General features: G+C 49.8%; 20 non-coding genes across 20 annotated transcripts; 10 read left to right on the top strand and 10 right to left on the bottom strand.

Annotated features, from left to right (window-relative positions):
- The first annotated feature begins 717 nt into the window (after positions 1-717).
- On the top strand, positions 718-801 carry Trnal-uaa. The gene has a single exon. It is a non-coding gene; the product is annotated as a tRNA-Leu (tRNA).
- Positions 802-1,927: 1,126 nt separating this feature from the next.
- Positions 1,928-1,999, bottom strand: Trnag-ccc. The gene has a single exon. It is a non-coding gene; the product is annotated as a tRNA-Gly (tRNA).
- Positions 2,000-2,683: 684 nt separating this feature from the next.
- Trnal-uaa lies at positions 2,684-2,767 on the top strand. Its single transcript has one exon. It is a non-coding gene; the product is annotated as a tRNA-Leu (tRNA).
- A 1,126-nt stretch (positions 2,768-3,893) lies between these two features.
- Trnag-ccc lies at positions 3,894-3,965 on the bottom strand. The gene has a single exon. It is a non-coding gene; the product is annotated as a tRNA-Gly (tRNA).
- A 684-nt stretch (positions 3,966-4,649) lies between these two features.
- Positions 4,650-4,733, top strand: Trnal-uaa. Its single transcript has one exon. It is a non-coding gene; the product is annotated as a tRNA-Leu (tRNA).
- Positions 4,734-5,859: 1,126 nt separating this feature from the next.
- Trnag-ccc lies at positions 5,860-5,931 on the bottom strand. Its single transcript has one exon. It is a non-coding gene; the product is annotated as a tRNA-Gly (tRNA).
- Positions 5,932-6,615: 684 nt separating this feature from the next.
- On the top strand, positions 6,616-6,699 carry Trnal-uaa. The gene has a single exon. It is a non-coding gene; the product is annotated as a tRNA-Leu (tRNA).
- A 1,126-nt stretch (positions 6,700-7,825) lies between these two features.
- Trnag-ccc lies at positions 7,826-7,897 on the bottom strand. Its single transcript has one exon. It is a non-coding gene; the product is annotated as a tRNA-Gly (tRNA).
- A 684-nt stretch (positions 7,898-8,581) lies between these two features.
- On the top strand, positions 8,582-8,665 carry Trnal-uaa. The gene has a single exon. It is a non-coding gene; the product is annotated as a tRNA-Leu (tRNA).
- A 1,126-nt stretch (positions 8,666-9,791) lies between these two features.
- Trnag-ccc lies at positions 9,792-9,863 on the bottom strand. The gene has a single exon. It is a non-coding gene; the product is annotated as a tRNA-Gly (tRNA).
- A 684-nt stretch (positions 9,864-10,547) lies between these two features.
- On the top strand, positions 10,548-10,631 carry Trnal-uaa. Its single transcript has one exon. It is a non-coding gene; the product is annotated as a tRNA-Leu (tRNA).
- Positions 10,632-11,757: 1,126 nt separating this feature from the next.
- Positions 11,758-11,829, bottom strand: Trnag-ccc. Its single transcript has one exon. It is a non-coding gene; the product is annotated as a tRNA-Gly (tRNA).
- Positions 11,830-12,513: 684 nt separating this feature from the next.
- On the top strand, positions 12,514-12,597 carry Trnal-uaa. Its single transcript has one exon. It is a non-coding gene; the product is annotated as a tRNA-Leu (tRNA).
- Positions 12,598-13,723: 1,126 nt separating this feature from the next.
- Positions 13,724-13,795, bottom strand: Trnag-ccc. The gene has a single exon. It is a non-coding gene; the product is annotated as a tRNA-Gly (tRNA).
- A 684-nt stretch (positions 13,796-14,479) lies between these two features.
- Positions 14,480-14,563, top strand: Trnal-uaa. Its single transcript has one exon. It is a non-coding gene; the product is annotated as a tRNA-Leu (tRNA).
- Positions 14,564-15,689: 1,126 nt separating this feature from the next.
- On the bottom strand, positions 15,690-15,761 carry Trnag-ccc. Its single transcript has one exon. It is a non-coding gene; the product is annotated as a tRNA-Gly (tRNA).
- Positions 15,762-16,445: 684 nt separating this feature from the next.
- Positions 16,446-16,529, top strand: Trnal-uaa. Its single transcript has one exon. It is a non-coding gene; the product is annotated as a tRNA-Leu (tRNA).
- A 1,126-nt stretch (positions 16,530-17,655) lies between these two features.
- On the bottom strand, positions 17,656-17,727 carry Trnag-ccc. The gene has a single exon. It is a non-coding gene; the product is annotated as a tRNA-Gly (tRNA).
- Positions 17,728-18,411: 684 nt separating this feature from the next.
- Positions 18,412-18,495, top strand: Trnal-uaa. The gene has a single exon. It is a non-coding gene; the product is annotated as a tRNA-Leu (tRNA).
- Positions 18,496-19,621: 1,126 nt separating this feature from the next.
- On the bottom strand, positions 19,622-19,693 carry Trnag-ccc. The gene has a single exon. It is a non-coding gene; the product is annotated as a tRNA-Gly (tRNA).
- Positions 19,694-21,299: the final 1,606 nt, after the last annotated feature.

The following is a 21,299-nucleotide window of genomic DNA, read 5'->3' as shown; positions in this document are numbered from 1 at the left end:
AAGCAACCATGCTGACCGTTACACCACCACCGCCTTGTGCTGCGTCCCACCCACGCCGTGATGTGTCGGCTACCCTCCTGCCATCAGAGGCCGAAGGCGATGGCGCTGTAGGCGCTCAACGCCAGGGCGGGGGCGGGAACATCTGAACACAGTGTGTAGGTGCTGCTAGGGCGATGTAGCGTAACTAGAAGCAGAACTGACAGCCGTTGAAAAAACTGCCCTTTAATTTACAGCAGGGCGATAAAACAAATATCTAATGTGACGTACTTACTGATGATCCAGAGACGATTCAGCATATGTGTGCCAATCCAGAAGTAGAAAGCGCCTAAGTATCACAATATTAAGTTGGTTAGTTTGATCATCGCCTGGAGCATATCATTAGCTTCCCCTCAGGGCGAAAGGCACAGCGTAGCCGTTGCTAGGGAACGGCCTTTCCTGTCGTTTTTTGTTTTCTCTGCGTCAATGTGAATATTGATAACTACAGTTCTGCTCGTTCCACTCAAGACAGATGGCGACGGAAAACAATGGTGTAAGGCACCATATTTAAGCTCTGGTTCCCGAAAGTGAGTGTGGGGTGCAACCTCACATCTGACAACTCGTTTTAAATACTCTAAAAGCAACGTAATTCCTTCACACAAGAAAAAAACACGCTAATTTCGCAGTCAGGCTCTGCAGATATACCTAGAAACGACGATGGACGAGATTTTGCGCCCACGCGTCAGATTGGCCGAGCGGTCTAAGGCGCCAGATTTAAGCTCTGGTTCCCTAAGGGGAGCGTGGGTTCGAACCCCACATCTGACAATGCATTTTAAATATTCCAAAACTACAAATTTCGTACATGCGGGAAAACAAGTAAATTACGTGGGAACAGGTTCCACAGATACTACTAGAAACGGCAGTGACTATGGTGCTTGCCTTGCAAGTCTGATTGTCTGGCGGTCAGAAAGAATGGAAAGCTGTTAGGAGACATGGCTTTCAGCCACGAGGCCCGGATTCGATTCCCGGTAGCCGAACATACTTTTGTTTGCTGAGTCTTGGTTATTCTCACGGCATTTACGATATCTTTGTGTTGTGGTTTTTGGGGTCCAAGCATCAGGCAAGCAAACGTGAATGAAAGCAGATATGTGTTTAAATGAGTGCCAGGGCAGTAATAAAGGTGGATGAGACGGTGGATAGGGTATTGGACTGCAGACGTGCCACATTGCGTAGCTCTATAGCTGAGTAAGTTAGAGCGTCGTGCTGTGAACACAAAGGCCGCGTATTCGACCGCACCAAGTGCCAGTTCATTTTTCGCCCCTAAAAGACAATGCTTCCTCCAGCGAGACACTGCCAGGTAAATAACAAGCGATCTTCACAAGAAGTAAGGTGTCTACACGTCGCGCGATACTGTCGCCAACGGCCATACCGCGCGTAGTGCAGCGGTTCTCGTCTGGTCACCGGCGTTAAGATGCGCTGGCCGTGGTTGGTACTTGGATGCGTGCTCGGCTGGGAACTCGACGTGCTCTTGGCTTCTTTCATTTTGCATTTTTCCTTCGGTTTCGTTGTTGCTTAGCGATAGTGATGCGGTCGCGCACGCTGACGCCACTCTTGCCTCTCGGTACACTAAGGGGCGAATCTGTGGCCACAATAAAATGAAAGGTTCTGTCGTGTGTTTGTCGTTTTTTGGTCTCTCCCAGTCGTTTCTAGCGCCTGCCCTCTACATATATGCCCATTTCCAAGCGTCAGCTTTCGCGTCAGCCGAGCTAAGTCGAGACAAGTCGACACATGGAGACACACGATGCTGAGAAACGAAACCCGCAGACTAGCGCCCTGGCAGCACGGACTGAGACGAGGGGCGAAGGAAAACTATTCGTACCGCGACAGTTCACAGTTTCGAAGATCGCGTTTCGTTACGTGGAACTCCCCCAGAAGAAAAAAGTACGTTTCGTGCGGTGGCCGGGAATCGAACCCGGATCAACTGCTTGGGAAGCAACCATGCTGACCGTTACACCACCACCGCCTTGTGCTGCGTCCCACCCACGCCGTGATGTGTCGGCTACCCTCCTGCCATCAGAGGCCGAAGGCGATGGCGCTGTAGGCGCTCAACGCCAGGGCGGGGGCGGGAACATCTGAACACAGTGTGTAGGTGCTGCTAGGGCGATGTAGCGTAACTAGAAGCAGAACTGACAGCCGTTGAAAAAACTGCCCTTTAATTTACAGCAGGGCGATAAAACAAATATCTAATGTGACGTACTTACTGATGATCCAGAGACGATTCAGCATATGTGTGCCAATCCAGAAGTAGAAAGCGCCTAAGTATCACAATATTAAGTTGGTTAGTTTGATCATCGCCTGGAGCATATCATTAGCTTCCCCTCAGGGCGAAAGGCACAGCGTAGCCGTTGCTAGGGAACGGCCTTTCCTGTCGTTTTTTGTTTTCTCTGCGTCAATGTGAATATTGATAACTACAGTTCTGCTCGTTCCACTCAAGACAGATGGCGACGGAAAACAATGGTGTAAGGCACCATATTTAAGCTCTGGTTCCCGAAAGTGAGTGTGGGGTGCAACCTCACATCTGACAACTCGTTTTAAATACTCTAAAAGCAACGTAATTCCTTCACACAAGAAAAAAACACGCTAATTTCGCAGTCAGGCTCTGCAGATATACCTAGAAACGACGATGGACGAGATTTTGCGCCCACGCGTCAGATTGGCCGAGCGGTCTAAGGCGCCAGATTTAAGCTCTGGTTCCCTAAGGGGAGCGTGGGTTCGAACCCCACATCTGACAATGCATTTTAAATATTCCAAAACTACAAATTTCGTACATGCGGGAAAACAAGTAAATTACGTGGGAACAGGTTCCACAGATACTACTAGAAACGGCAGTGACTATGGTGCTTGCCTTGCAAGTCTGATTGTCTGGCGGTCAGAAAGAATGGAAAGCTGTTAGGAGACATGGCTTTCAGCCACGAGGCCCGGATTCGATTCCCGGTAGCCGAACATACTTTTGTTTGCTGAGTCTTGGTTATTCTCACGGCATTTACGATATCTTTGTGTTGTGGTTTTTGGGGTCCAAGCATCAGGCAAGCAAACGTGAATGAAAGCAGATATGTGTTTAAATGAGTGCCAGGGCAGTAATAAAGGTGGATGAGACGGTGGATAGGGTATTGGACTGCAGACGTGCCACATTGCGTAGCTCTATAGCTGAGTAAGTTAGAGCGTCGTGCTGTGAACACAAAGGCCGCGTATTCGACCGCACCAAGTGCCAGTTCATTTTTCGCCCCTAAAAGACAATGCTTCCTCCAGCGAGACACTGCCAGGTAAATAACAAGCGATCTTCACAAGAAGTAAGGTGTCTACACGTCGCGCGATACTGTCGCCAACGGCCATACCGCGCGTAGTGCAGCGGTTCTCGTCTGGTCACCGGCGTTAAGATGCGCTGGCCGTGGTTGGTACTTGGATGCGTGCTCGGCTGGGAACTCGACGTGCTCTTGGCTTCTTTCATTTTGCATTTTTCCTTCGGTTTCGTTGTTGCTTAGCGATAGTGATGCGGTCGCGCACGCTGACGCCACTCTTGCCTCTCGGTACACTAAGGGGCGAATCTGTGGCCACAATAAAATGAAAGGTTCTGTCGTGTGTTTGTCGTTTTTTGGTCTCTCCCAGTCGTTTCTAGCGCCTGCCCTCTACATATATGCCCATTTCCAAGCGTCAGATTTCGCGTCAGCCGAGCTAAGTCGAGACAAGTCGACACATGGAGACACACGATGCTGAGAAACGAAACCCGCAGACTAGCGCCCTGGCAGCACGGACTGAGACGAGGGGCGAAGGAAAACTATTCGTACCGCGACAGTTCACAGTTTCGAAGATCGCGTTTCGTTACGTGGAACTCCCCCAGAAGAAAAAAGTACGTTTCGTGCGGTGGCCGGGAATCGAACCCGGATCAACTGCTTGGGAAGCAACCATGCTGACCGTTACACCACCACCGCCTTGTGCTGCGTCCCACCCACGCCGTGATGTGTCGGCTACCCTCCTGCCATCAGAGGCCGAAGGCGATGGCGCTGTAGGCGCTCAACGCCAGGGCGGGGGCGGGAACATCTGAACACAGTGTGTAGGTGCTGCTAGGGCGATGTAGCGTAACTAGAAGCAGAACTGACAGCCGTTGAAAAAACTGCCCTTTAATTTACAGCAGGGCGATAAAACAAATATCTAATGTGACGTACTTACTGATGATCCAGAGACGATTCAGCATATGTGTGCCAATCCAGAAGTAGAAAGCGCCTAAGTATCACAATATTAAGTTGGTTAGTTTGATCATCGCCTGGAGCATATCATTAGCTTCCCCTCAGGGCGAAAGGCACAGCGTAGCCGTTGCTAGGGAACGGCCTTTCCTGTCGTTTTTTGTTTTCTCTGCGTCAATGTGAATATTGATAACTACAGTTCTGCTCGTTCCACTCAAGACAGATGGCGACGGAAAACAATGGTGTAAGGCACCATATTTAAGCTCTGGTTCCCGAAAGTGAGTGTGGGGTGCAACCTCACATCTGACAACTCGTTTTAAATACTCTAAAAGCAACGTAATTCCTTCACACAAGAAAAAAACACGCTAATTTCGCAGTCAGGCTCTGCAGATATACCTAGAAACGACGATGGACGAGATTTTGCGCCCACGCGTCAGATTGGCCGAGCGGTCTAAGGCGCCAGATTTAAGCTCTGGTTCCCTAAGGGGAGCGTGGGTTCGAACCCCACATCTGACAATGCATTTTAAATATTCCAAAACTACAAATTTCGTACATGCGGGAAAACAAGTAAATTACGTGGGAACAGGTTCCACAGATACTACTAGAAACGGCAGTGACTATGGTGCTTGCCTTGCAAGTCTGATTGTCTGGCGGTCAGAAAGAATGGAAAGCTGTTAGGAGACATGGCTTTCAGCCACGAGGCCCGGATTCGATTCCCGGTAGCCGAACATACTTTTGTTTGCTGAGTCTTGGTTATTCTCACGGCATTTACGATATCTTTGTGTTGTGGTTTTTGGGGTCCAAGCATCAGGCAAGCAAACGTGAATGAAAGCAGATATGTGTTTAAATGAGTGCCAGGGCAGTAATAAAGGTGGATGAGACGGTGGATAGGGTATTGGACTGCAGACGTGCCACATTGCGTAGCTCTATAGCTGAGTAAGTTAGAGCGTCGTGCTGTGAACACAAAGGCCGCGTATTCGACCGCACCAAGTGCCAGTTCATTTTTCGCCCCTAAAAGACAATGCTTCCTCCAGCGAGACACTGCCAGGTAAATAACAAGCGATCTTCACAAGAAGTAAGGTGTCTACACGTCGCGCGATACTGTCGCCAACGGCCATACCGCGCGTAGTGCAGCGGTTCTCGTCTGGTCACCGGCGTTAAGATGCGCTGGCCGTGGTTGGTACTTGGATGCGTGCTCGGCTGGGAACTCGACGTGCTCTTGGCTTCTTTCATTTTGCATTTTTCCTTCGGTTTCGTTGTTGCTTAGCGATAGTGATGCGGTCGCGCACGCTGACGCCACTCTTGCCTCTCGGTACACTAAGGGGCGAATCTGTGGCCACAATAAAATGAAAGGTTCTGTCGTGTGTTTGTCGTTTTTTGGTCTCTCCCAGTCGTTTCTAGCGCCTGCCCTCTACATATATGCCCATTTCCAAGCGTCAGATTTCGCGTCAGCCGAGCTAAGTCGAGACAAGTCGACACATGGAGACACACGATGCTGAGAAACGAAACCCGCAGACTAGCGCCCTGGCAGCACGGACTGAGACGAGGGGCGAAGGAAAACTATTCGTACCGCGACAGTTCACAGTTTCGAAGATCGCGTTTCGTTACGTGGAACTCCCCCAGAAGAAAAAAGTACGTTTCGTGCGGTGGCCGGGAATCGAACCCGGATCAACTGCTTGGGAAGCAACCATGCTGACCGTTACACCACCACCGCCTTGTGCTGCGTCCCACCCACGCCGTGATGTGTCGGCTACCCTCCTGCCATCAGAGGCCGAAGGCGATGGCGCTGTAGGCGCTCAACGCCAGGGCGGGGGCGGGAACATCTGAACACAGTGTGTAGGTGCTGCTAGGGCGATGTAGCGTAACTAGAAGCAGAACTGACAGCCGTTGAAAAAACTGCCCTTTAATTTACAGCAGGGCGATAAAACAAATATCTAATGTGACGTACTTACTGATGATCCAGAGACGATTCAGCATATGTGTGCCAATCCAGAAGTAGAAAGCGCCTAAGTATCACAATATTAAGTTGGTTAGTTTGATCATCGCCTGGAGCATATCATTAGCTTCCCCTCAGGGCGAAAGGCACAGCGTAGCCGTTGCTAGGGAACGGCCTTTCCTGTCGTTTTTTGTTTTCTCTGCGTCAATGTGAATATTGATAACTACAGTTCTGCTCGTTCCACTCAAGACAGATGGCGACGGAAAACAATGGTGTAAGGCACCATATTTAAGCTCTGGTTCCCGAAAGTGAGTGTGGGGTGCAACCTCACATCTGACAACTCGTTTTAAATACTCTAAAAGCAACGTAATTCCTTCACACAAGAAAAAAACACGCTAATTTCGCAGTCAGGCTCTGCAGATATACCTAGAAACGACGATGGACGAGATTTTGCGCCCACGCGTCAGATTGGCCGAGCGGTCTAAGGCGCCAGATTTAAGCTCTGGTTCCCTAAGGGGAGCGTGGGTTCGAACCCCACATCTGACAATGCATTTTAAATATTCCAAAACTACAAATTTCGTACATGCGGGAAAACAAGTAAATTACGTGGGAACAGGTTCCACAGATACTACTAGAAACGGCAGTGACTATGGTGCTTGCCTTGCAAGTCTGATTGTCTGGCGGTCAGAAAGAATGGAAAGCTGTTAGGAGACATGGCTTTCAGCCACGAGGCCCGGATTCGATTCCCGGTAGCCGAACATACTTTTGTTTGCTGAGTCTTGGTTATTCTCACGGCATTTACGATATCTTTGTGTTGTGGTTTTTGGGGTCCAAGCATCAGGCAAGCAAACGTGAATGAAAGCAGATATGTGTTTAAATGAGTGCCAGGGCAGTAATAAAGGTGGATGAGACGGTGGATAGGGTATTGGACTGCAGACGTGCCACATTGCGTAGCTCTATAGCTGAGTAAGTTAGAGCGTCGTGCTGTGAACACAAAGGCCGCGTATTCGACCGCACCAAGTGCCAGTTCATTTTTCGCCCCTAAAAGACAATGCTTCCTCCAGCGAGACACTGCCAGGTAAATAACAAGCGATCTTCACAAGAAGTAAGGTGTCTACACGTCGCGCGATACTGTCGCCAACGGCCATACCGCGCGTAGTGCAGCGGTTCTCGTCTGGTCACCGGCGTTAAGATGCGCTGGCCGTGGTTGGTACTTGGATGCGTGCTCGGCTGGGAACTCGACGTGCTCTTGGCTTCTTTCATTTTGCATTTTTCCTTCGGTTTCGTTGTTGCTTAGCGATAGTGATGCGGTCGCGCACGCTGACGCCACTCTTGCCTCTCGGTACACTAAGGGGCGAATCTGTGGCCACAATAAAATGAAAGGTTCTGTCGTGTGTTTGTCGTTTTTTGGTCTCTCCCAGTCGTTTCTAGCGCCTGCCCTCTACATATATGCCCATTTCCAAGCGTCAGATTTCGCGTCAGCCGAGCTAAGTCGAGACAAGTCGACACATGGAGACACACGATGCTGAGAAACGAAACCCGCAGACTAGCGCCCTGGCAGCACGGACTGAGACGAGGGGCGAAGGAAAACTATTCGTACCGCGACAGTTCACAGTTTCGAAGATCGCGTTTCGTTACGTGGAACTCCCCCAGAAGAAAAAAGTACGTTTCGTGCGGTGGCCGGGAATCGAACCCGGATCAACTGCTTGGGAAGCAACCATGCTGACCGTTACACCACCACCGCCTTGTGCTGCGTCCCACCCACGCCGTGATGTGTCGGCTACCCTCCTGCCATCAGAGGCCGAAGGCGATGGCGCTGTAGGCGCTCAACGCCAGGGCGGGGGCGGGAACATCTGAACACAGTGTGTAGGTGCTGCTAGGGCGATGTAGCGTAACTAGAAGCAGAACTGACAGCCGTTGAAAAAACTGCCCTTTAATTTACAGCAGGGCGATAAAACAAATATCTAATGTGACGTACTTACTGATGATCCAGAGACGATTCAGCATATGTGTGCCAATCCAGAAGTAGAAAGCGCCTAAGTATCACAATATTAAGTTGGTTAGTTTGATCATCGCCTGGAGCATATCATTAGCTTCCCCTCAGGGCGAAAGGCACAGCGTAGCCGTTGCTAGGGAACGGCCTTTCCTGTCGTTTTTTGTTTTCTCTGCGTCAATGTGAATATTGATAACTACAGTTCTGCTCGTTCCACTCAAGACAGATGGCGACGGAAAACAATGGTGTAAGGCACCATATTTAAGCTCTGGTTCCCGAAAGTGAGTGTGGGGTGCAACCTCACATCTGACAACTCGTTTTAAATACTCTAAAAGCAACGTAATTCCTTCACACAAGAAAAAAACACGCTAATTTCGCAGTCAGGCTCTGCAGATATACCTAGAAACGACGATGGACGAGATTTTGCGCCCACGCGTCAGATTGGCCGAGCGGTCTAAGGCGCCAGATTTAAGCTCTGGTTCCCTAAGGGGAGCGTGGGTTCGAACCCCACATCTGACAATGCATTTTAAATATTCCAAAACTACAAATTTCGTACATGCGGGAAAACAAGTAAATTACGTGGGAACAGGTTCCACAGATACTACTAGAAACGGCAGTGACTATGGTGCTTGCCTTGCAAGTCTGATTGTCTGGCGGTCAGAAAGAATGGAAAGCTGTTAGGAGACATGGCTTTCAGCCACGAGGCCCGGATTCGATTCCCGGTAGCCGAACATACTTTTGTTTGCTGAGTCTTGGTTATTCTCACGGCATTTACGATATCTTTGTGTTGTGGTTTTTGGGGTCCAAGCATCAGGCAAGCAAACGTGAATGAAAGCAGATATGTGTTTAAATGAGTGCCAGGGCAGTAATAAAGGTGGATGAGACGGTGGATAGGGTATTGGACTGCAGACGTGCCACATTGCGTAGCTCTATAGCTGAGTAAGTTAGAGCGTCGTGCTGTGAACACAAAGGCCGCGTATTCGACCGCACCAAGTGCCAGTTCATTTTTCGCCCCTAAAAGACAATGCTTCCTCCAGCGAGACACTGCCAGGTAAATAACAAGCGATCTTCACAAGAAGTAAGGTGTCTACACGTCGCGCGATACTGTCGCCAACGGCCATACCGCGCGTAGTGCAGCGGTTCTCGTCTGGTCACCGGCGTTAAGATGCGCTGGCCGTGGTTGGTACTTGGATGCGTGCTCGGCTGGGAACTCGACGTGCTCTTGGCTTCTTTCATTTTGCATTTTTCCTTCGGTTTCGTTGTTGCTTAGCGATAGTGATGCGGTCGCGCACGCTGACGCCACTCTTGCCTCTCGGTACACTAAGGGGCGAATCTGTGGCCACAATAAAATGAAAGGTTCTGTCGTGTGTTTGTCGTTTTTTGGTCTCTCCCAGTCGTTTCTAGCGCCTGCCCTCTACATATATGCCCATTTCCAAGCGTCAGATTTCGCGTCAGCCGAGCTAAGTCGAGACAAGTCGACACATGGAGACACACGATGCTGAGAAACGAAACCCGCAGACTAGCGCCCTGGCAGCACGGACTGAGACGAGGGGCGAAGGAAAACTATTCGTACCGCGACAGTTCACAGTTTCGAAGATCGCGTTTCGTTACGTGGAACTCCCCCAGAAGAAAAAAGTACGTTTCGTGCGGTGGCCGGGAATCGAACCCGGATCAACTGCTTGGGAAGCAACCATGCTGACCGTTACACCACCACCGCCTTGTGCTGCGTCCCACCCACGCCGTGATGTGTCGGCTACCCTCCTGCCATCAGAGGCCGAAGGCGATGGCGCTGTAGGCGCTCAACGCCAGGGCGGGGGCGGGAACATCTGAACACAGTGTGTAGGTGCTGCTAGGGCGATGTAGCGTAACTAGAAGCAGAACTGACAGCCGTTGAAAAAACTGCCCTTTAATTTACAGCAGGGCGATAAAACAAATATCTAATGTGACGTACTTACTGATGATCCAGAGACGATTCAGCATATGTGTGCCAATCCAGAAGTAGAAAGCGCCTAAGTATCACAATATTAAGTTGGTTAGTTTGATCATCGCCTAGAGCATATCATTAGCTTCCCCTCAGGGCGAAAGGCACAGCGTAGCCGTTGCTAGGGAACGGCCTTTCCTGTCGTTTTTTGTTTTCTCTGCGTCAATGTGAATATTGATAACTACAGTTCTGCTCGTTCCACTCAAGACAGATGGCGACGGAAAACAATGGTGTAAGGCACCATATTTAAGCTCTGGTTCCCGAAAGTGAGTGTGGGGTGCAACCTCACATCTGACAACTCGTTTTAAATACTCTAAAAGCAACGTAATTCCTTCACACAAGAAAAAAACACGCTAATTTCGCAGTCAGGCTCTGCAGATATACCTAGAAACGACGATGGACGAGATTTTGCGCCCACGCGTCAGATTGGCCGAGCGGTCTAAGGCGCCAGATTTAAGCTCTGGTTCCCTAAGGGGAGCGTGGGTTCGAACCCCACATCTGACAATGCATTTTAAATATTCCAAAACTACAAATTTCGTACATGCGGGAAAACAAGTAAATTACGTGGGAACAGGTTCCACAGATACTACTAGAAACGGCAGTGACTATGGTGCTTGCCTTGCAAGTCTGATTGTCTGGCGGTCAGAAAGAATGGAAAGCTGTTAGGAGACATGGCTTTCAGCCACGAGGCCCGGATTCGATTCCCGGTAGCCGAACATACTTTTGTTTGCTGAGTCTTGGTTATTCTCACGGCATTTACGATATCTTTGTGTTGTGGTTTTTGGGGTCCAAGCATCAGGCAAGCAAACGTGAATGAAAGCAGATATGTGTTTAAATGAGTGCCAGGGCAGTAATAAAGGTGGATGAGACGGTGGATAGGGTATTGGACTGCAGACGTGCCACATTGCGTAGCTCTATAGCTGAGTAAGTTAGAGCGTCGTGCTGTGAACACAAAGGCCGCGTATTCGACCGCACCAAGTGCCAGTTCATTTTTCGCCCCTAAAAGACAATGCTTCCTCCAGCGAGACACTGCCAGGTAAATAACAAGCGATCTTCACAAGAAGTAAGGTGTCTACACGTCGCGCGATACTGTCGCCAACGGCCATACCGCGCGTAGTGCAGCGGTTCTCGTCTGGTCACCGGCGTTAAGATGCGCTGGCCGTGGTTGGTACTTGGATGCGTGCTCGGCTGGGAACTCGACGTGCTCTTGGCTTCTTTCATTTTGCATTTTTCCTTCGGTTTCGTTGTTGCTTAGCGATAGTGATGCGGTCGCGCACGCTGACGCCACTCTTGCCTCTCGGTACACTAAGGGGCGAATCTGTGGCCACAATAAAATGAAAGGTTCTGTCGTGTGTTTGTCGTTTTTTGGTCTCTCCCAGTCGTTTCTAGCGCCTGCCCTCTACATATATGCCCATTTCCAAGCGTCAGATTTCGCGTCAGCCGAGCTAAGTCGAGACAAGTCGACACATGGAGACACACGATGCTGAGAAACGAAACCCGCAGACTAGCGCCCTGGCAGCACGGACTGAGACGAGGGGCGAAGGAAAACTATTCGTACCGCGACAGTTCACAGTTTCGAAGATCGCGTTTCGTTACGTGGAACTCCCCCAGAAGAAAAAAGTACGTTTCGTGCGGTGGCCGGGAATCGAACCCGGATCAACTGCTTGGGAAGCAACCATGCTGACCGTTACACCACCACCGCCTTGTGCTGCGTCCCACCCACGCCGTGATGTGTCGGCTACCCTCCTGCCATCAGAGGCCGAAGGCGATGGCGCTGTAGGCGCTCAACGCCAGGGCGGGGGCGGGAACATCTGAACACAGTGTGTAGGTGCTGCTAGGGCGATGTAGCGTAACTAGAAGCAGAACTGACAGCCGTTGAAAAAACTGCCCTTTAATTTACAGCAGGGCGATAAAACAAATATCTAATGTGACGTACTTACTGATGATCCAGAGACGATTCAGCATATGTGTGCCAATCCAGAAGTAGAAAGCGCCTAAGTATCACAATATTAAGTTGGTTAGTTTGATCATCGCCTGGAGCATATCATTAGCTTCCCCTCAGGGCGAAAGGCACAGCGTAGCCGTTGCTAGGGAACGGCCTTTCCTGTCGTTTTTTGTTTTCTCTGCGTCAATGTGAATATTGATAACTACAGTTCTGCTCGTTCCACTCAAGACAGATGGCGACGGAAAACAATGGTGTAAGGCACCATATTTAAGCTCTGGTTCCCGAAAGTGAGTGTGGGGTGCAACCTCACATCTGACAACTCGTTTTAAATACTCTAAAAGCAACGTAATTCCTTCACACAAGAAAAAAACACGCTAATTTCGCAGTCAGGCTCTGCAGATATACCTAGAAACGACGATGGACGAGATTTTGCGCCCACGCGTCAGATTGGCCGAGCGGTCTAAGGCGCCAGATTTAAGCTCTGGTTCCCTAAGGGGAGCGTGGGTTCGAACCCCACATCTGACAATGCATTTTAAATATTCCAAAACTACAAATTTCGTACATGCGGGAAAACAAGTAAATTACGTGGGAACAGGTTCCACAGATACTACTAGAAACGGCAGTGACTATGGTGCTTGCCTTGCAAGTCTGATTGTCTGGCGGTCAGAAAGAATGGAAAGCTGTTAGGAGACATGGCTTTCAGCCACGAGGCCCGGATTCGATTCCCGGTAGCCGAACATACTTTTGTTTGCTGAGTCTTGGTTATTCTCACGGCATTTACGATATCTTTGTGTTGTGGTTTTTGGGGTCCAAGCATCAGGCAAGCAAACGTGAATGAAAGCAGATATGTGTTTAAATGAGTGCCAGGGCAGTAATAAAGGTGGATGAGACGGTGGATAGGGTATTGGACTGCAGACGTGCCACATTGCGTAGCTCTATAGCTGAGTAAGTTAGAGCGTCGTGCTGTGAACACAAAGGCCGCGTATTCGACCGCACCAAGTGCCAGTTCATTTTTCGCCCCTAAAAGACAATGCTTCCTCCAGCGAGACACTGCCAGGTAAATAACAAGCGATCTTCACAAGAAGTAAGGTGTCTACACGTCGCGCGATACTGTCGCCAACGGCCATACCGCGCGTAGTGCAGCGGTTCTCGTCTGGTCACCGGCGTTAAGATGCGCTGGCCGTGGTTGGTACTTGGATGCGTGCTCGGCTGGGAACTCGACGTGCTCTTGGCTTCTTTCATTTTGCATTTTTCCTTCGGTTTCGTTGTTGCTTAGCGATAGTGATGCGGTCGCGCACGCTGACGCCACTCTTGCCTCTCGGTACACTAAGGGGCGAATCTGTGGCCACAATAAAATGAAAGGTTCTGTCGTGTGTTTGTCGTTTTTTGGTCTCTCCCAGTCGTTTCTAGCGCCTGCCCTCTACATATATGCCCATTTCCAAGCGTCAGCTTTCGCGTCAGCCGAGCTAAGTCGAGACAAGTCGACACATGGAGACACACGATGCTGAGAAACGAAACCCGCAGACTAGCGCCCTGGCAGCACGGACTGAGACGAGGGGCGAAGGAAAACTATTCGTACCGCGACAGTTCACAGTTTCGAAGATCGCGTTTCGTTACGTGGAACTCCCCCAGAAGAAAAAAGTACGTTTCGTGCGGTGGCCGGGAATCGAACCCGGATCAACTGCTTGGGAAGCAACCATGCTGACCGTTACACCACCACCGCCTTGTGCTGCGTCCCACCCACGCCGTGATGTGTCGGCTACCCTCCTGCCATCAGAGGCCGAAGGCGATGGCGCTGTAGGCGCTCAACGCCAGGGCGGGGGCGGGAACATCTGAACACAGTGTGTAGGTGCTGCTAGGGCGATGTAGCGTAACTAGAAGCAGAACTGACAGCCGTTGAAAAAACTGCCCTTTAATTTACAGCAGGGCGATAAAACAAATATCTAATGTGACGTACTTACTGATGATCCAGAGACGATTCAGCATATGTGTGCCAATCCAGAAGTAGAAAGCGCCTAAGTATCACAATATTAAGTTGGTTAGTTTGATCATCGCCTGGAGCATATCATTAGCTTCCCCTCAGGGCGAAAGGCACAGCGTAGCCGTTGCTAGGGAACGGCCTTTCCTGTCGTTTTTTGTTTTCTCTGCGTCAATGTGAATATTGATAACTACAGTTCTGCTCGTTCCACTCAAGACAGATGGCGACGGAAAACAATGGTGTAAGGCACCATATTTAAGCTCTGGTTCCCGAAAGTGAGTGTGGGGTGCAACCTCACATCTGACAACTCGTTTTAAATACTCTAAAAGCAACGTAATTCCTTCACACAAGAAAAAAACACGCTAATTTCGCAGTCAGGCTCTGCAGATATACCTAGAAACGACGATGGACGAGATTTTGCGCCCACGCGTCAGATTGGCCGAGCGGTCTAAGGCGCCAGATTTAAGCTCTGGTTCCCTAAGGGGAGCGTGGGTTCGAACCCCACATCTGACAATGCATTTTAAATATTCCAAAACTACAAATTTCGTACATGCGGGAAAACAAGTAAATTACGTGGGAACAGGTTCCACAGATACTACTAGAAACGGCAGTGACTATGGTGCTTGCCTTGCAAGTCTGATTGTCTGGCGGTCAGAAAGAATGGAAAGCTGTTAGGAGACATGGCTTTCAGCCACGAGGCCCGGATTCGATTCCCGGTAGCCGAACATACTTTTGTTTGCTGAGTCTTGGTTATTCTGACGGCATTTACGATATCTTTGTGTTGTGGTTTTTGGGGTCCAAGCATCAGGCAAGCAAACGTGAATGAAAGCAGATATGTGTTTAAATGAGTGCCAGGGCAGTAATAAAGGTGGATGAGACGGTGGATAGGGTATTGGACTGCAGACGTGCCACATTGCGTAGCTCTATAGCTGAGTAAGTTAGAGCGTCGTGCTGTGAACACAAAGGCCGCGTATTCGACCGCACCAAGTGCCAGTTCATTTTTCGCCCCTAAAAGACAATGCTTCCTCCAGCGAGACACTGCCAGGTAAATAACAAGCGATCTTCACAAGAAGTAAGGTGTCTACACGTCGCGCGATACTGTCGCCAACGGCCATACCGCGCGTAGTGCAGCGGTTCTCGTCTGGTCACCGGCGTTAAGATGCGCTGGCCGTGGTTGGTACTTGGATGCGTGCTCGGCTGGGAACTCGACGTGCTCTTGGCTTCTTTCATTTTGCATTTTTCCTTCGGTTTCGTTGTTGCTTAGCGATAGTGATGCGGTCGCGCACGCTGACGCCACTCTTGCCTCTCGGTACACTAAGGGGCGAATCTGTGGCCACAATAAAATGAAAGGTTCTGTCGTGTGTTTGTCGTTTTTTGGTCTCTCCCAGTCGTTTCTAGCGCCTGCCCTCTACATATATGCCCATTTCCAAGCGTCAGATTTCGCGTCAGCCGAGCTAAGTCGAGACAAGTCGACACATGGAGACACACGATGCTGAGAAACGAAACCCGCAGACTAGCGCCCTGGCAGCACGGACTGAGACGAGGGGCGAAGGAAAACTATTCGTACCGCGACAGTTCACAGTTTCGAAGATCGCGTTTCGTTACGTGGAACTCCCCCAGAAGAAAAAAGTACGTTTCGTGCGGTGGCCGGGAATCGAACCCGGATCAACTGCTTGGGAAGCAACCATGCTGACCGTTACACCACCACCGCCTTGTGCTGCGTCCCACCCACGCCGTGATGTGTCGGCTACCCTCCTGCCATCAGAGGCCGAAGGCGATGGCGCTGTAGGCGCTCAACGCCAGGGCGGGGGCGGGAACATCTGAACACAGTGTGTAGGTGCTGCTAGGGCGATGTAGCGTAACTAGAAGCAGAACTGACAGCCGTTGAAAAAACTGCCCTTTAATTTACAGCAGGGCGATAAAACAAATATCTAATGTGACGTACTTACTGATGATCCAGAGACGATTCAGCATATGTGTGCCAATCCAGAAGTAGAAAGCGCCTAAGTATCACAATATTAAGTTGGTTAGTTTGATCATCGCCTGGAGCATATCATTAGCTTCCCCTCAGGGCGAAAGGCACAGCGTAGCCGTTGCTAGGGAACGGCCTTTCCTGTCGTTTTTTGTTTTCTCTGCGTCAATGTGAATATTGATAACTACAGTTCTGCTCGTTCCACTCAAGACAGATGGCGACGGAAAACAATGGTGTAAGGCACCATATTTAAGCTCTGGTTCCCGAAAGTGAGTGTGGGGTGCAACCTCACATCTGACAACTCGTTTTAAATACTCTAAAAGCAACGTAATTCCTTCACACAAGAAAAAAACACGCTAATTTCGCAGTCAGGCTCTGCAGATATACCTAGAAACGACGATGGACGAGATTTTGCGCCCACGCGTCAGATTGGCCGAGCGGTCTAAGGCGCCAGATTTAAGCTCTGGTTCCCTAAGGGGAGCGTGGGTTCGAACCCCACATCTGACAATGCATTTTAAATATTCCAAAACTACAAATTTCGTACATGCGGGAAAACAAGTAAATTACGTGGGAACAGGTTCCACAGATACTACTAGAAACGGCAGTGACTATGGTGCTTGCCTTGCAAGTCTGATTGTCTGGCGGTCAGAAAGAATGGAAAGCTGTTAGGAGACATGGCTTTCAGCCACGAGGCCCGGATTCGATTCCCGGTAGCCGAACATACTTTTGTTTGCTGAGTCTTGGTTATTCTCACGGCATTTACGATATCTTTGTGTTGTGGTTTTTGGGGTCCAAGCATCAGGCAAGCAAACGTGAATGAAAGCAGATATGTGTTTAAATGAGTGCCAGGGCAGTAATAAAGGTGGATGAGACGGTGGATAGGGTATTGGACTGCAGACGTGCCACATTGCGTAGCTCTATAGCTGAGTAAGTTAGAGCGTCGTGCTGTGAACACAAAGGCCGCGTATTCGACCGCACCAAGTGCCAGTTCATTTTTCGCCCCTAAAAGACAATGCTTCCTCCAGCGAGACACTGCCAGGTAAATAACAAGCGATCTTCACAAGAAGTAAGGTGTCTACACGTCGCGCGATACTGTCGCCAACGGCCATACCGCGCGTAGTGCAGCGGTTCTCGTCTGGTCACCGGCGTTAAGATGCGCTGGCCGTGGTTGGTACTTGGATGCGTGCTCGGCTGGGAACTCGACGTGCTCTTGGCTTCTTTCATTTTGCATTTTTCCTTCGGTTTCGTTGTTGCTTAGCGATAGTGATGCGGTCGCGCACGCTGACGCCACTCTTGCCTCTCGGTACACTAAGGGGCGAATCTGTGGCCACAATAAAATGAAAGGTTCTGTCGTGTGTTTGTCGTTTTTTGGTCTCTCCCAGTCGTTTCTAGCGCCTGCCCTCTACATATATGCCCATTTCCAAGCGTCAGATTTCGCGTCAGCCGAGCTAAGTCGAGACAAGTCGACACATGGAGACACACGATGCTGAGAAACGAAACCCGCAGACTAGCGCCCTGGCAGCACGGACTGAGACGAGGGGCGAAGGAAAACTATTCGTACCGCGACAGTTCACAGTTTCGAAGATCGCGTTTCGTTACGTGGAACTCCCCCAGAAGAAAAAAGTACGTTTCGTGCGGTGGCCGGGAATCGAACCCGGATCAACTGCTTGGGAAGCAACCATGCTGACCGTTACACCACCACCGCCTTGTGCTGCGTCCCACCCACGCCGTGATGTGTCGGCTACCCTCCTGCCATCAGAGGCCGAAGGCGATGGCGCTGTAGGCGCTCAACGCCAGGGCGGGGGCGGGAACATCTGAACACAGTGTGTAGGTGCTGCTAGGGCGATGTAGCGTAACTAGAAGCAGAACTGACAGCCGTTGAAAAAACTGCCCTTTAATTTACAGCAGGGCGATAAAACAAATATCTAATGTGACGTACTTACTGATGATCCAGAGACGATTCAGCATATGTGTGCCAATCCAGAAGTAGAAAGCGCCTAAGTATCACAATATTAAGTTGGTTAGTTTGATCATCGCCTAGAGCATATCATTAGCTTCCCCTCAGGGCGAAAGGCACAGCGTAGCCGTTGCTAGGGAACGGCCTTTCCTGTCGTTTTTTGTTTTCTCTGCGTCAATGTGAATATTGATAACTACAGTTCTGCTCGTTCCACTCAAGACAGATGGCGACGGAAAACAATGGTGTAAGGCACCATATTTAAGCTCTGGTTCCCGAAAGTGAGTGTGGGGTGCAACCTCACATCTGACAACTCGTTTTAAATACTCTAAAAGCAACGTAATTCCTTCACACAAGAAAAAAACACGCTAATTTCGCAGTCAGGCTCTGCAGATATACCTAGAAACGACGATGGACGAGATTTTGCGCCCACGCGTCAGATTGGCCGAGCGGTCTAAGGCGCCAGATTTAAGCTCTGGTTCCCTAAGGGGAGCGTGGGTTCGAACCCCACATCTGACAATGCATTTTAAATATTCCAAAACTACAAATTTCGTACATGCGGGAAAACAAGTAAATTACGTGGGAACAGGTTCCACAGATACTACTAGAAACGGCAGTGACTATGGTGCTTGCCTTGCAAGTCTGATTGTCTGGCGGTCAGAAAGAATGGAAAGCTGTTAGGAGACATGGCTTTCAGCCACGAGGCCCGGATTCGATTCCCGGTAGCCGAACATACTTTTGTTTGCTGAGTCTTGGTTATTCTCACGGCATTTACGATATCTTTGTGTTGTGGTTTTTGGGGTCCAAGCATCAGGCAAGCAAACGTGAATGAAAGCAGATATGTGTTTAAATGAGTGCCAGGGCAGTAATAAAGGTGGATGAGACGGTGGATAGGGTATTGGACTGCAGACGTGCCACATTGCGTAGCTCTATAGCTGAGTAAGTTAGAGCGTCGTGCTGTGAACACAAAGGCCGCGTATTCGACCGCACCAAGTGCCAGTTCATTTTTCGCCCCTAAAAGACAATGCTTCCTCCAGCGAGACACTGCCAGGTAAATAACAAGCGATCTTCACAAGAAGTAAGGTGTCTACACGTCGCGCGATACTGTCGCCAACGGCCATACCGCGCGTAGTGCAGCGGTTCTCGTCTGGTCACCGGCGTTAAGATGCGCTGGCCGTGGTTGGTACTTGGATGCGTGCTCGGCTGGGAACTCGACGTGCTCTTGGCTTCTTTCATTTTGCATTTTTCCTTCGGTTTCGTTGTTGCTTAGCGATAGTGATGCGGTCGCGCACGCTGACGCCACTCTTGCCTCTCGGTACACTAAGGGGCGAATCTGTGGCCACAATAAAATGAAAGGTTCTGTCGTGTGTTTGTCGTTTTTTGGTCTCTCCCAGTCGTTTCTAGCGCCTGCCCTCTACATATATGCCCATTTCCAAGCGTCAGATTTCGCGTCAGCCGAGCTAAGTCGAGACAAGTCGACACATGGAGACACACGATGCTGAGAAACGAAACCCGCAGACTAGCGCCCTGGCAGCACGGACTGAGACGAGGGGCGAAGGAAAACTATTCGTACCGCGACAGTTCACAGTTTCGAAGATCGCGTTTCGTTACGTGGAACTCCCCCAGAAGAAAAAAGTACGTTTCGTGCGGTGGCCGGGAATCGAACCCGGATCAACTGCTTGGGAAGCAACCATGCTGACCGTTACACCACCACCGCCTTGTGCTGCGTCCCACCCACGCCGTGATGTGTCGGCTACCCTCCTGCCATCAGAGGCCGAAGGCGATGGCGCTGTAGGCGCTCAACGCCAGGGCGGGGGCGGGAACATCTGAACACAGTGTGTAGGTGCTGCTAGGGCGATGTAGCGTAACTAGAAGCAGAACTGACAGCCGTTGAAAAAACTGCCCTTTAATTTACAGCAGGGCGATAAAACAAATATCTAATGTGACGTACTTACTGATGATCCAGAGACGATTCAGCATATGTGTGCCAATCCAGAAGTAGAAAGCGCCTAAGTATCACAATATTAAGTTGGTTAGTTTGATCATCGCCTAGAGCATATCATTAGCTTCCCCTCAGGGCGAAAGGCACAGCGTAGCCGTTGCTAGGGAACGGCCTTTCCTGTCGTTTTTTGTTTTCTCTGCGTCAATGTGAATATTGATAACTACAGTTCTGCTCGTTCCACTCAAGACAGATGGCGACGGAAAACAATGGTGTAAGGCACCATATTTAAGCTCTGGTTCCCGAAAGTGAGTGTGGGGTGCAACCTCACATCTGACAACTCGTTTTAAATACTCTAAAAGCAACGTAATTCCTTCACACAAGAAAAAAACACGCTAATTTCGCAGTCAGGCTCTGCAGATATACCTAGAAACGACGATGGACGAGATTTTGCGCCCACGCGTCAGATTGGCCGAGCGGTCAGTTCCGCTTGCGACGCCGTGCAGGTCGCACGTGTTGTGCCTTCGCTCCGCAATAGCGTGTGCAAGCCGTGACTACTTTCTTTGTTTACGTTGTTTGCTAGATTTGCTGTATTGTGCTTCCGTCAGTTCACTTTTAGTGTTTTGTGACGTTTTGTGTTAGCGGTCTCGACCGTTTAATAAGTGGATATGTCGTCCAGGTTGTTCCCAAGGAAATGTACTCTGTGTTTCGAATTTGACAAGTCTACACGTCATGTTCAACCGAGTTCCATGGAAGTTCACGATTTCATAGTGGATGTCATTGGTATTACGTCTGACCAGGTTCATACTGCCTATTACGACACAGATCTCTACTGTTTCTTCGTCAAGTTGTTAGACCCTGTGTTACTGGAGAGGATTCTGTTAAAACATGGTAGCAGAGCTGAGTTCCGTCATCGTGACGCCTCGGTGAGTACTGTTCTCATATCCAATGCTGATGTAGAATACAAAAATGTCCGTGTGTACAACCTGCCGCCGGAAGTTGAAAACTGTTATTTACGTGAGATTTTGACGAAATATGGGGAGGTCAAGCAAATCCGTAACGAACGTTGGTCTAGTCAACATCGGTTACAGTGTTTTAGTGGCGTCCGGTCAGTCGAAATGCACGTCAAGCAAGATATCCCCTCCCATCTTATTGTTTGTGGGTATAAAGTTCATGTCACGTACAGTGGGCAACCAGGCACATGCTTTATTTGTAATGAAACTGGTCACTTGCGTACGAACTGCCCTAAACGTGTATTTGTTCTCAAAAGTACTTTGGAACAGCGTAAAAAGTTGACATTGGCTGATCTTGTTAGGGAGCCACCAATCACGGACATCGACCGCCCTCGTGATAGTGAAATATTGCCCCCGGAGCCTGGTTTGCC

This window comes from Schistocerca americana, chromosome 2, assembly GCF_021461395.2.
Source record: "Schistocerca americana isolate TAMUIC-IGC-003095 chromosome 2, iqSchAmer2.1, whole genome shotgun sequence".
Lineage (NCBI taxonomy): Eukaryota > Metazoa > Arthropoda > Insecta > Orthoptera > Acrididae > Schistocerca > Schistocerca americana.
This window is presented reverse-complemented; position numbering and strand designations above follow the sequence as displayed.